The sequence below is a fragment of the Paramisgurnus dabryanus genome, chromosome 1 (genome assembly GCF_030506205.2).
Source record: "Paramisgurnus dabryanus chromosome 1, PD_genome_1.1, whole genome shotgun sequence".
Classification (NCBI taxonomy): domain Eukaryota; kingdom Metazoa; phylum Chordata; class Actinopteri; order Cypriniformes; family Cobitidae; genus Paramisgurnus; species Paramisgurnus dabryanus.
The window spans coordinates 8263787-8278645 of record NC_133337.1 but is presented as its reverse complement, the minus strand read 5'-3'; the positions used below and the strand labels follow the sequence as shown (position 1 = coordinate 8278645).

The 14859-nt window shown below is 34.2% G+C and overlaps 2 long non-coding RNA genes across 2 annotated transcripts; one reads left to right on the top strand and one right to left on the bottom strand.

Moving 5' to 3' along the window:
• The first annotated feature begins 6187 nt into the window (after positions 1-6187).
• LOC135747164 (uncharacterized) lies at positions 6188-9826 on the top strand. Its single transcript, XR_010531709.2, has 5 exons — positions 6188-6869; positions 7070-7154; positions 7555-7629; positions 9068-9125; positions 9247-9826. It is a non-coding gene; the product is annotated as an uncharacterized lncRNA (long non-coding RNA).
• A 3058-nt stretch (positions 9827-12884) lies between these two features.
• Positions 12885-13786, bottom strand: LOC141282764 (uncharacterized). Its single transcript, XR_012337672.1, has 2 exons — positions 13350-13786; positions 12885-13143 (listed from the first exon to the last, which is right to left on the bottom strand). It is a non-coding gene; the product is annotated as an uncharacterized lncRNA (long non-coding RNA).
• Between the last annotated feature and the right edge of the window lie 1073 nt (positions 13787-14859).

Genomic DNA, 14859 nt, shown 5'->3' with positions numbered 1-14859 from the left:
TTTAGAGCCTTTGTTTCAACTCTGATTGGACAAAGGTAAAAATTGGGCTAGTTTTCATTCCTTTTGGGCGGGTTTTGAGTTGTCATTGGGCTGGAAATTTTTCTTGGACCTGGCAATCCTGGGAGGGGCATGAAAATTGTAAACATTCGAAATCATCTCAATCCTCCAGAGTTGCCAACTGCAGATTTGACTACTGTCAGTATTATATTAGGAGCTAATCTTTCAAATATGGTAAGTAGCATCACATTTCCGGCTGACATCAGAGCTATTCAGGCAAATCACAATGTACTGTACTAGTAAGCTGGCCAATTTACTAGTAAAGTAAATTTACAATGTACTAGTAAGCTGGACAAAGCGATTTTCAGATCAATTAGCTATGTAACAAATCTGAGCATTTGAGGAAGGCAGGGAAATCTGGAGCAACAAAAAATTAATTGTATGTAGAAAATAATGTGTTTTTTTAACCATAAACCATGTGAATACACCAAATACACAAAATAACATTGTTTTTAGCAATGAAATAGGTGCTCTTTAAATGATTTGTGTGCTGTTTACAAGCCACTCCTCCTGCTGCATCCCACATCCACTGCTGTCTATGAGGCGCCATGGCAGAACTTTGCTTTTCTTAAGCTTTATTTTAACATTATGGGCTATTTATTACTATATACCCCAATCTGATAAGCAAGTTAGAAGAGACTGATCTCAGTTATTGCTCATTGAGTAAATTAACACACATCATGATTATCACCTACAGTCTGAACACAAGCACCACTGTTCTGAAGGGTAACCACAGAACTTAAAGAAAAAAATGAAAACTATTTCTTAAAGATAAATGAACTTTAAACACCAACTAAGTCTTTCTTTTTAGTTAAAATAACATGAAATAGCATTTAATTGTAAAATGTCCTCTCCAAATGCAGTCCCATGCATAGCATGCTAGGAATCACAAATCCACTTCAGTTAGTTATTAATGTAGTTTCCACACAAATTTCCTTCTTACAAATTTAAGTGCAATAAACATGATAAAATTAAGTTGAATTTACTCAGTAATTTACTCAAATAAAATTATTATAATATTTAAAGAGCCCCTATTATGTTTCTTAAAATAATGTTATTTTGTGTATTTGGTGTAATGCAATGTGTTCACATGGTTTATGATAAAAAAATATACTGTACATTATTGTTGCTCCTCTATGCCCTGCCTTCCTGAAACACATTGATTTTGTACAAAGCTCATCGTTTTGAAAAACGCAGTGTCCTACGATTGGTCAGCTAACCAGAACGTTGTGATCCGTCAGAATACAAAAAGACATTATAAATATATATGCTAATCAAAAATTTTAAAAACAGTAAACACGCCACTGATGACTTTGAAAGGAAATAATTACTGAGATTACTCAAATTATTCTCTATTCTGAGGTTTGACATCATCTCGGATGTTTCTCTGATGTGTCACAGCTGCAACGCTAATACAGCGTGCAAATTTTCGAATGAGCTCGAGTACAGTGGGCATCTGGGCCAGCTGCACACAGTGATACGTATCCTGTCAGAAATGGGAAAAGCAAATCATTGTTTTCATATGTAATAATAATAATTTGATCTGTTTTTGTTTCCTTACCCTTAGTACCATTAGCCACCATCAGGAAACTGAGCTTTTGTCTGATCTGGGCCACACACAGTCTTTCTCATGTTGCATTTCATAGTGCATAGTGCTAACATACACTCAAAATCATAAATATCTTTCCTTTCAGCCATACATTGCAGCAGTAAATGATGCCACAGATAAATAACAGCTTTAATTCATCCGACAGGAAATTATAGTAGTAATTATGCTGACTGAGCATTACTTACATTTCTAAGCACCCGTCTGCATTAACAGATGATAAAAACACATGTATGCATAAACAGAAGATAAACTCCACTAATAAAAAAACACCCGGGAGATGTTATACTATAATTTCTGTAATATTGCTTATTTCTGTGTTGTTCTTGTGCATTGTTTCACTGAAGCCTAAAGATTTAGTTCATTTTTCTGTGAACTATCTCTGTGGCCCTCTAAATGAAGATTAATGTCACGACGTGCATTTAATGAGCACCACACCGTTATGCACGTAGTACTGCTGCGGCCACAAAACATTCAAACGCACACTTATTGCCTTTCAGTTTCAGCAATTAAACCCTGAATATTTCAACAGATAAACATGTCGTTATTAAGGAGAAATGTGCTAAATGAGTTATATGTCAGATTTGAGAGCAATCAAGTTGTTAGACATTGACATCACATTTGGTTTGGTTTGTAACATTGCTTCCTGTTGGACGTTGATATTTTACGCTGCACTTTAAATAAAATGTCACAATTTATTTCTCGACTAAAACAATCCATCCTAAAACAAGATGTAACATTTTTACAAATAGCTTTAACAAGATACACGTTTGTGTCTTTAACACAAATCACAAAATGAAGTAAACTGCTCTCCAGTTTTTCAGAGGAAAACAGAATTAGTTTTGCATTGCCTTGTTTTGAAAAATCTGTACTTTAAGTGTGATACATTTGTCAATGGTTGCAGGCTACAATTTGGCTAACACATGATTTGATTTTGGGGTACATTATTTCACAGTCTCTGACAGTCCTATTTATTCCTTAAATTCTTGCAGAAGATGAGAATCATATGTAGTGCATCTCTTTTATGTATCCTGTTTGTTTTATTATATATGAAAATATAATTTATTTTAAATCACAGATATCTATAAAGTTGTCTAACAATGTCATATTTAGGCATGTGGATGTTGCGATCTTTGTTTAACTGTCACAAACTTATAGTTAAAAAACCTTATACAGTAGATAAACTCAAGGACATTTTCATGATTAATTTATCTAAATAAAATGTCAATAATCAAGTCATAATAGGGAAAGATTAAAGAGCACCTATTTCATTGCTAAAAACAACATTATTTTGTGTATTTAGTATAATACAATGTGTTTGTGTGGTTTATGGTTAAAAAACACATTAGTTCCAGATTTCACTCTCATTCTGAAAGCACGGTTTTGAAAAACTTTGTGTCCCTGATCTGTACGTTGTAATTGGCCTGAACACCTCTGACATCAGCAGGAAATGTGACGCTCCTTACCATGTTTGAAAGATTCGCTCACAATGCAGTGCTAACAGGAGTTAATTTACAGGCTGTGAGTCCGAAGTGGGAGGAATTATGATAATGTCGGTCTTTATCACCAATCCCAGGAAGTAAACTGTTGCCTACAATCTGTGTGTTTGTTGTAGTCCAAGAAAAGAGATTTATGTTGAAAATGATAACTCGTGTCATCCTTAACTTTGGGGTTTGTTCCTTTTGCATATCATTAACATGTACTAATACACACTTACACACCAAAGGAAATTTAAGAAATCTGATAATATGTGCTCTTTAACTGCTTGAGATTAAGCATACAGTACAGTATGTCTGAATATATATGAATATATGTATGTATTGTTTATTTTACAGACATACAGTAACTTCACACTTAGAAATAAAAGGTACAAAATCTATCACTGGGGTGGTACCCCGTCAAAAAGTACACCTTTGTATGTAACAGGTATATTCAAGTGCTGTACCTCAAAATGTACATATTGGAACCTTGAAGGTACATACATTTTTAAGTGGTCCTGTTCCAGACAACATTTGTACCATTATTTCTAACCATTGTTTGCTCAAAGAAAAAACACAAGCATATTTTTTGTTAAAATGTTATTGAATATTTAGCTTTTAAAAATTTTAGACCACTTTGTCATTTTTTATTTATTTGTCTTTTTCCACATTATTGAATAAAAGTACACTCATCAAAACTATGGCGTAACACAACTATAACAATGTCAATTATTTATTCAAAATAATACAATATGTTGTAATATTTCATCTTCAGCATAGACAGAAATGTGCTTTTGGCATGTTATCAAGCAGCTTCTTGACGTCCGTCCTTGAGATGTTTTTTACACTGTCAGAAAAAAGTTACAAAACTGTACCTTTTCTGTCGATGGGCTGATACTCTCAAAGGTACATTTTATATAATTTTAATTACCTATAGTGTACCATAAGGAACAATTTTGTACCAGTTAAATTTTAGGTGTACAAAACAGTTAACTGTACCTTTAAAGGCACACAATAGATTCTTATGGTACTATTATGTACTAGCCTGACGTTGTCATACTCAATTCTAGTCAGAATTTGAGTCTGATACCGCTCCATTGAGCTATAATTATGAGGCGTGTCTCAACCAAAAAATGCCTCTGCACTCAATTGGATAGACCTACGACCAATCAGAGCAACGGGGTGTGAGACGTATGTTGAAATGACGTATTTGCAGCATGACCGAACTGCTAGTTATTTCGCTACGACACACACTACAAGTCTGAGTTTGCGAACGTACATCAACACCTACTATGTTTACAACATTTCATTTATATCACATTAAGTCATACAGTAAGACTATCTCTTACCATTTGTACATTAGTTGAACTTCATCCACGACGATACCCATTACGCTTGCTTGTTATATCCATCTCGTCGTGCACACCGAGTTGCATCGCCGTGATACCCATTTCAGTTGCTTCTTTAACTTGATCTTTCATAAGTGCGACAACTTTTGTCGAATCCCGTAGGACGGCAAAAACATCAACAAATGCCTTGCTCGCGTTTCTCTGTTCCTCTTTTAAAATCAATGCTCTGTCGATATCTTTTAGAACAGACTCAATGTCAGAGTCCACACATCTGATTTCTACCGCGGCAGCCATTTCGTTGTAAACAACAGATTCAACACACGCGCTCTTTGGTGACGTGGTTGATTTACGTTACTGATCATCTGTCCATCATCATATAAAGCCCGCCCTGACAATTTGATTGGTCGACCAGCTTTGGGTCGAGCATAGTAGCAACTCAACGGTGAAACTCCAGACCGATCTTCCCGTTCCTCAAAATGTTGTGGGCGGGGCTAAGATCGGCTGGCACCCAGGCTAATTATGTACCCCAAAAGGTTCAAATTAATGTGTTTAGTAAACTTGTAAAAGTACAAAACAGGACCTTTGGGCACCACCCTAGTGACAAAAAACTGTGTCTGATAGTGTAAACAGTATTAAAGTGATTTTATCTGTTATAGGCTGCTTTTTCTTCATTATTTAGTCCAAGTCATCCATTTCAATTGTTTTAATAAAATTAGTTTTCAATTTTTTTGTATACAAAGCATTTAAGCATGGGTTCAGATTTAAACAAATCATGTAAAACATTCATTCAAGTGTTTATGTTTGTGTTTAAATAAACCCAGATATTCATTTCCCAGGTGCAAAAGCAGTTTTCTCTAGTTTAACAACTTGCGTACAACCCTAAAATCCCAGGGAAATTGCTGTTGTAAGGTATTTGATAACTGAAGGACTGATAAAATGCACTTGACTAAAGAGCAGTACAATTGAAGACTGCCAGTCTGATGTGTTACTGCAAGAAATCTACCTGAGGCCCTGTTATTTGGAAGAGCAAATAAGGCAATTTGGATGCTCTGTCAGCAAACACTTTTAATCAAAAAACAGTCGCAATGATTCCAAGGTGCCAATGTTAAGGAGTTGAGTTGCTTGTTGCAGTGAGAAAAACATGCAAACACAAACTATTAAACTATTTAAATGTACAGTATTTTTTAATCATCACCGTGATTTTGTGGTTTTAATCCTGTTCAAGTTGAGGTTAATAATGCGTTGTCTTGTGAAACGAATATCTGCATAGACTGCCCAGGTCAAAAAGACGTAGTATTTAATGTATTAAAAATATACTTAAAATACAAATAGTATGTTTATAATACATTTGTATTTCCAACATACTTATTTGAAGTGTATTAAAAATACGTTAAATTGCATTTAAACATATTTTTTAAAAGTACACTAGAAGTACACTTGTAATAAATATATACTTAAGTACATTTTTAAGAAATATGCTAAACTTAAGAATATTTTAAATGTATTTATATTAAGTGTATTAGAAGTACATTGGTAATAAATATATACTTAATTACATTTTTAAGAAATATGCTAAACTTAAGAATATTTTTAATGTATTTATATTAAGTGTACTAGAAGTACATTGGTAATAAATATATACTTAATTATATTTTTAAGAAATATGCTAAACTTAAGAATATTTTTAATGTATTTGTATTAAGTGTACTAGAAGTACATTGGTAATAAATATATGCTTTATTACATTTTTAAGAAATATGCTAAACTTAAGAATATTTTTAATGTATTTATATTAAGTGTACTAAAAGTATGCTGGTAATAAATATATGCATAATTACACTTTTAAGAAATATGCTAAACACAAATGTACTTCTAGTGAAGTTTTAGTATATTTGGATAAAACATACTTTTTTCAAAACATGATTCATTAATTGTAATAAGCTAACATTGAACTTTCCTCAAGCCTTTCAACATTATATCATTCCGATTGCACAATAAGCTATTTTTTCAAAGATTTGCTTAAAATCTTACTTGTTTAATTTCAAAATCTTACTTGTTTAATTTCAAACAACACACGTGACACACGTGACTAAACCTGATTGGTTGTTGTCATAGTAACACGTCACGGTGCTATTTGAAACTTGTTCAGTTTAGTTCAGTTGTTCACGGTGCATGCGGTTGCTTGCATTAAACGTATAAACTGTTAAATTAGATGGCGACTCTGCATTAAACGTATTTATTTAATTAATCGGCGATCATATTTCACCAGAGGACTAAGATAAAACAACTCGATTTAAAATATGAGCAGTTTTAGTGGATCTGACGTTGAGGGAAAAAGTATTTCGCTTTTTGTTTGGAGATGAACGAGATAACACGAGGGTAAGTGATGACAGATTTTCACATTTCTTTATTTAGTTAACTATTAAATAAGTAAAACATTACATTACATTTAACCCAGCTTCTTTATGTAATGTTATGTCTGTGTTGCGTGTGGTAATTGGAACATCTTTATTTTCTGACTAACGTTAGGCATTTCTCTTAAGCATTTCAGAAATCATTAAAACCTTTCTTTTTTTTAGCACAGCGACATAAATATGACCAACCAGATCCCAAGTAGACAGGAACAAATGAAGATATAGCGCATAGAAAGACTTATTCTTGGTGGTAAGTTTGTTGTTGCTATTTGATTTCACGTTTAAGTTTTTCTAATGTTTCTCTTGCAACGCTAACGTTAGTTTAAAATGAATGTTTGAGCTGTCTTACCTGAAAATACCATGATATGACCATATGGTTATTATAACTCCAGTAATGTTCAATGGCTAATGTTTATATCAGTTCAATCTTGACAACCTTATTGTCTTTTTGTTTATTTTTAAATGTATTTCTAATTACATATGGACACAAAAATGACATTGTAAGAAGGGATACTTTTATGAGAGATTGTAAAACTGCCGAGGCTGGGTTTGATTATATTATATTGTCTTAATATATTGTACTCGGGGTAAGTAAATCTTAAAACGAAAACAAATCATTAATCATCATTTACCTGCCTGTTGTTTTTCAGATCGACTGCTATTGACATTTTTGAATCGGGGCAAATGTGGAGTGAAGAAAAACGTTTGCAACACATCCATTCCAGGTGGCTAATTTCTGTCCTTTTGAATTATTCTTGTAAAAAACGTTTTTTTATTGTAAAGCTGTAAGGGACTTGGCCTAGTCATCATTGCACCATTTGGCAGGGCACCAGACTAACTGTTTTTACTAGGAGCACAGTGGCCCCCAACTGAAAATTTTAGGGGCGCAACCAGAAAATTTAGGGGCACACACGGTAAAACAACATGCTAACCAAATATTCACATGTCTACTAATTTAGACTGTATTACTAATAAATACTTTAATTATAGATTCAGAAAGTACAATGTGCTGTTTCAGATTAGTGTCATATCCACTGATCTATATAAATGACTGGATTGCACATGACGTCACACTTGTGAAGCCACCGCGCCGCCATGTTGGTATACCCAAACGTTCTATTTAATCAATGGACGTTATCAGATTTTAATGATAAAACATCACTTTACTCATCTTCGTTTTTATATCTGAAGTTACCCTGTACATTATTACAACACAAACGTCCAAAGCATGTAAATAGTTATTTACTGAAAGTTGTACATTTTGCATTTTAAACAGTTATTATACATTCATCTTTATTACAGTATCAGATCAGCAGACAGACCACAGCATATTTAGTATTAGTGACAATAAACGTGCTCATTCTGAAATCTAAATAAATAATCATGCTTTGTACAGTATGTGCATGCAATAATTTGCTAGTTTTGTAATTATGTTATCTTAACTTACATGTTACCTAAACTTATTTAGAGATATAACGCTGACCGTCACAGTGTAGCTGAATGTCAAAAAAAACTTTATTTATACCCGTGTCATTAGCAAATGCAGCAGACACACTCACCTTAACGGTTTTTTATAAATCCATTATCCTGCCCGATTAAAACATAAACATTGCAAATAACACCAGAATTAACAAATAATTAACGTACACATATCCTAAAAATTAACCTTGTGTAACTGATACGCTGTAAAGGGGGTAAATTTTGATCATGATTTTGAATGGAAGTCAATGACGCTCTCTGCCGGTTGGGTATACCAAGATGGCGGCTCGAACTCTGCGCTGGCTTCAACTCACGCAGTTACGTCAAGCGTTCCAATCCAGTCATTTATATAGATCAGTGGTCATATCACAAAAAAAAAGGTCAAATTTGCTGGTCGCACATGTGCGACCGGATGTAAAATTCAGTGGCACACTCTCAAATTTAGGTGGCAAAATGCCACCATTTGATAGCAGTCTGGAGCCCTGTTTGGCATCATTTCTGATTTCCTTAAATCTCCTTAAACAGAGGTGAACCTTAAGTTTGCAAGACCACAATAGACAAACAATGGAAAATGATCTAGGTTCAAATAAAACACAATTATCAATGTAAAACATATCCTGTAATACACACAGGTTGCTTTATTTCATGAGCCTGTTCTAATCCTATCTTCATTCCCACTTGTAGAGTGCTCTGACAGATAAAACTGACACGCTTGATGAGGACACAGTCAAAGCTTTAAAAGGTAAACTGAGAAGTTAACAAAACTTCCATACATGCATATCTATGCCAATTTATTTTAAACATGGATATCCAAATGTTCATTCATTATTGGTTAATTGGTATATTCTGTTTCCTTTTCACAGCCTGTGTGATAAAGCAGTCTTCAATTACTACGGTGTCTGAATTGCAAGAAGAAGTCACCCTCCACTTAAACATGTGACATCTAAACTGTTTTGTGTTTTAGTTCAGCTTTTTATAGGTTTATCTTAAGTTGGTTAAAGGCAGAGTGCACTATTTTTGAAAGCCAATGTTAACATTTGAAATTACCTAAACAAACATGCCTCTACCCCAATAGAATCGGGACCTTCTTTTGATAGAGCCACCACACACATACGCAACCCCGGCAAGGATGTCAGTTAGTAGACACGCCCCTTACTGCTGGTTGGCTACAAAGTGTGTTTTGGTAGTCGGCCCAATTTCCTTTTACAAAGCGTTTTTCAAACATTGTGCACTCCGTCTTTAAATTGCACTTAAACATTTTTTTTCATTAACTTTTTATGCAGAGAATTACATTATGATTATTATATAATCATTGCTTATGAATATTTAGTGATTGCATATTCATAGTGTACTTTTCATTAATACATTTAATGTTAATGTTGTACAATTTGATAGAAGTAGCTCTGTAATTGCATTTCTCTGATATTTGTTTTATATGTTTCTCTTTGGTCAAGATTAATTGTCTCTGTGCTTGATTAATTTACTTTAGGTATTTTTGTAATGTACACAACACAATATGAAGTATATTAAATTGTTCTGTATTCAAAATCTGTGTATGTGTCTTAAAATTTAATGATTTTAATATAACATTTTAAATATTAAAAACAGCTTTATAATAAAATAGTAGTGTAATGCTAATACATTTCTATTAATGTAATGCTAGTATATTTCTAATATGCTGAAGTACTATTAAAGTGTTCTTAAAGCACAGTTAAATTAAGCTTTAAATGTATTCTAACTGTATTTTTAAGTGTATGAGAAGTGCATTTCAAATGAATTTTAAAGAAGTACACTTAAATTGCACTAAATATATTTGAAGTTGTTCCAATTTAACACAATTTCAATATATTAAATATAATGCAAATAGATTAAAATTGACTTTAAATATATCTTGAAATGCATTTAATATATTTGAAGTGGGTTCAATATAATACATTTAATATGCATTTAGTATAGTAGCTTTTAAATATATTAAGTATGTCCCAAAAAATACTATTTAAATATATTTCTTTTTCACCTGGGTGCACAGCACTGGTAAGTCAGCACTTGGCATGTTGGCCTTTGTTCTCCAAACTTACTAACTGATAGCATCTTTGATTCCACCAAGTGTAATATTAATGCAAATCTGCACGTCAGCTGCGACATCATAATTAACCGTCTTGTCGCATTTGGAGTTTGTTTATTATCTTCCTAATGCTGATGTTTTGAAATTAAAAAGCTGTGTTGCCCTGGACCATTAGCCACGCGGTAATAAAGTCTCTCTTGCTGTTGGGTCACAGTGTTCTCGCTAGTTGAGGGAAGAGAAATTAAACATTTAAGAACGGCTGTCAGTGTTAATGGAAATATGTTCCTCCGCGTGTCTTTCTGAGCTTTCTGAGAAAGGTCTTGTGGGAGGAGGGTTTTTTATTTACTACTCGTGTGCGCTGACAGGTTAAGTGATTAAATCCATGCTTCATGCTGAGGGACAGCGTATCCCTATAGAGGATCCTTCACGCAACTTAGGGCTACATTTCTTCAGGTTGAGGACAGCTCATTTGCGGAGTCCCCGTGGTGGAACGCATCAATAGCAAACCTGGGCGCGTTTTAAATCCTGACGATAGGAACCAGACCTGTTTCAAAACCCTCCCCGCATTCCACTTTAGGACTTTTGAGTGTTAAAGGCACACAAGGCAAGTCTGAGTATAATTTCTCTACTAGCTTCCCCTAGTGTCTGGGAGTAAATGCTTTCTATATCTGAGACTTTACAGACTGAAGGACACCGGGTCGGATACAGCGAACTTGCAAGTGGGGTATTCTTCCTACAGACGGTAGGGGCGGGCGAGAGAGTCTTCATTCGTCATGTAATGAGTCATTTAACCATATACCGACTTACGAAGATGATTTATTAACATAAAAATGCTGCCTTGTGTCCCTTTAAAGTCCCAATGAAATCAAAACTGACAATTCTTTTGTTTTTGTGGAATATAACAGTGTTTATTATAAACAATTTATCTGTGTAAGTAATCTTTTTTATCCACGTGCCCTCATAGACTTCAATCAACATCTGAAAATGTACTTTCGTCCTCATGTGACAATCATTCTCTGATGATGTCAGCTAGACGGTTTGGGTGGGACCATTCGTTAACTCCGCCCCCTACAAATGTCAGTCTGATACCAGTTCCATTTCTGAATGAAACGCCTACTTTTCTATATTTAATCACAGTGGAAAACAAGCCACACATGTTATTCTGTTTAGCTCGGAAATACGTCACAACACAAAAAATTAAGTTGATCGTGACTTCTGGTTCACATACTTTAAGGTCTCATTGATAAAATGTACAATGTAAAGGAACAATGTAGAAGCTTTGTTAAACGAAGGGTTTAGATACTTATTCACCGTCTCTAGAATGAATTGTGAATTCCCTCATAAAACTATACATGGATTTCTCAGTGATGTCATCACTGCTTGCGCATGCAACCTAGAGGCAAAAAGAAGAGATGTGCCTTGTGTTGTAGGCTACAAGCGGTGTCAAAATGGCAAGGAGTTGTTGCGTGGATAATAGTACCAACAGAGCCAGTGCTGGGTGCTGCAGGTTAACATACCAGCAGATGCGACTATTAAGTTACTAGCCTAACATTATATTTCATACATGCATCACAGTAACACTGCAAAATTAAAGACAGAAACACAGATCCAACTAAAATCAAATTTTATTTATATACAAACAATAAAGAAAGCATCAATACTTAAGGTTGTTGCAGTAGCGGACCAGCTCACCAATCAGGCTTTCTGCCTCCAGGATGTGCATGCACCCTGTAATGTTTGTAAACAGGAAACCCGTGTATAGTAGTATTTTTGGTAACACTTTATTTTACGACCCGCAAAGTACCGCGTAATTAAACCGAATTTACAGCGTACCTATTTGTAACAACAGAGTACCTCTACAGTACGTACTTGTAGTTATAAGGGAATAATATTTTAAGTTTGGGGTAATAAGGGGGTAAGAATATATGGAAAAATATTCTCTAAGTATTTCATAACTACAGGGTACCTATTGTAATATTACGTGGTATGTATGACTTACGTCTATGGGTAATATGGTCTATGTGTAATAGTTTTTTTTTTTCATATTTGCTACTTACCTGATGAAGTGTTTTGTATAGCCTACAGTTGATGTCTACAAGCCACGTCGGCAAATAAAATATAACACACAATAAAGATAATAGCAACTTGTACCTCTTTGATCTGTATATGTATACAGGAGTTACCAGGTAACTCTTATATTTGCGGGCTGTAAATTGAAGTGGGGCTTATTCCCCGATTGTTCTGTGTATGTACCAGGTAACTCTTATATTTGCGGGCTGTAAATTGAAGTGGGGCTTATTCCCCGATTGTTCTGTGTATGTACCAGGTAACTCTTATATTTGCGGGCTGTAAATTGAAGTGGGGCTTATTCCCCGCTTGTTCTGTGTATGTACCAGGTAACTCTCATATTTGCGGGCTGTAAACTAAAGTGGTGCTTTGTTCACCTCTTGTTAATAAATGTTATAGGGTAAATACCATAAACATACAGAATATTGTTATTTTTATTTTAAAACAACTTATTTCAAAACATCTTTAAAACACTATAATTAAGCCAACACTTAATGTTTATTATCACATAACTTTTATTTAAAATAAAAAGTCATGACAATTTTTCATTGTTTTTGCGGCTTGGCTTCCTCTGTTGGTGTTCTTGTCCACTCGGATGACGAGTTGATGTCGTCTCACAAATGCTGTTCTGCATTACATATAAAAAAACATAAATGAAAGCCTTCAGTAAATGTTTCTTCACTGTGCCTTGACAGAAACAGAGTTTTCTAAGCCAGTTACGTTTATAAATGTTAGGCTTACTTATGTGCTAGCTAACCTGCTACCGTTAGCTAGCAACTTTCTTGAAAAACATTGTTTGAAATGCGTGAGTCATGTATTAACAAAACCAGTCACCTTATCCAGCATGCGGAACCTGCTAACATCACTCGCAGCTGTACTCCACAGTGTAGAACGTTTTTAAAACCTCTTAAAGAAATTTCACCTCAGGATCGCGTTCCAGCAAACCTCCTGCAGACGACCGCGCGCTCTACACCTGCGCAGTAACCTACGCATGTAGTCGTCTTTTGCTTTAGCGGGAGCTGATATCTGCTGTTGTTTCATTCTGGTTTGCCATTGCATAAATTATATTTGGCTAAAATACTTGTGTTTACAGTAAATAAATTGCAAAGCACCACTTCAAATATGTCCGCAAATGTAGGAGTTTCCTGGTAAATAGGGAATAAGTTGCTATTTTTATTGTACTTACCTTAAAAAAAGATAACCACATTAAATCAGCTTGACTTTTGTTATTAAAAGCAAGTAATATAGGCTACTAAAATAAAAGTGATATGCTGTTATATTTATTTGCCGATGTGGCTCGTAGACATTGACTGTATAGAACATTCAGTAGTCAATATGAAAAATTCACAATAAAAAATAAATAAAACATAATTTCCCCATAGACTTGACTAAGTCATACATACCACGTAATATTACAATAGGTACCCTGTTGTTATAAAATACTTAGAGTATAAATAATTTATAATTCTTCATATTCTTACCCCCTTATTACCCCAAACTTAAAATATTATTCCCTTATACCTACAGGTTACCTACCCGGTTGTTACAAATAGGTACGCTGTAAATTCGGTTTAATTACGCGGTACTTTGCGGGTCGTAAAATAAAGTGTTACCGTATTTTTTAACATTTCTAAATTATTTTTGCTTAAAATCAAATGCACACTTATGCAATTGACAGACACTTTCTGTTTCTTAAATTAGTTATTTATAATACAAAGACACTCAGATGTAAAGCCAGCGTGTGACAGACTGTAAAACGATCAATCATTATACACTTTTTAATATACATTGTGTTACAACAACACTCCTGCATGCAGCAAAGTCTTTTTTTTAACCTCTTGAAAAGCACCCCCATTCTGGCCCGAAACCATGAAAATACCTACTTTCACTAAAAGGGCTGTTTTTACTAAACCATTTATAGTATAAGCATAACTGTGGTATCATTAGATAGAAGACACTTTGAGCTTCGTTTTCCATGTTTCAAAATTATTTTAAGATATAAAAAAAAGTTAGAGAGGCTGAAGTACATTGTAATACATTTTTTTTTTGCATAACATCTTTTTTAACACTAAAAATCTTAATGATAAATATATGTGTGAAACCTAGAAATGCAATGAGGCCAAAGCCACAAGTCTAAAGAAGTTATATTTCACGTTTGAAGTCAATAGACCCAAAAGGTTCTTGCAAGAGTTTTTGTAAGACTAGTGCCTTTTCTAAGTGCCAGTCAGCCACAAAATAAAAGTCTTTTGTTTACATGCATAAACGTTCGTTCTTTTTATTGTTTATCCTTATATAAGCGTATAAAATGCCGTATCCACACCAGGAAATAAAGCTTCACACAAAG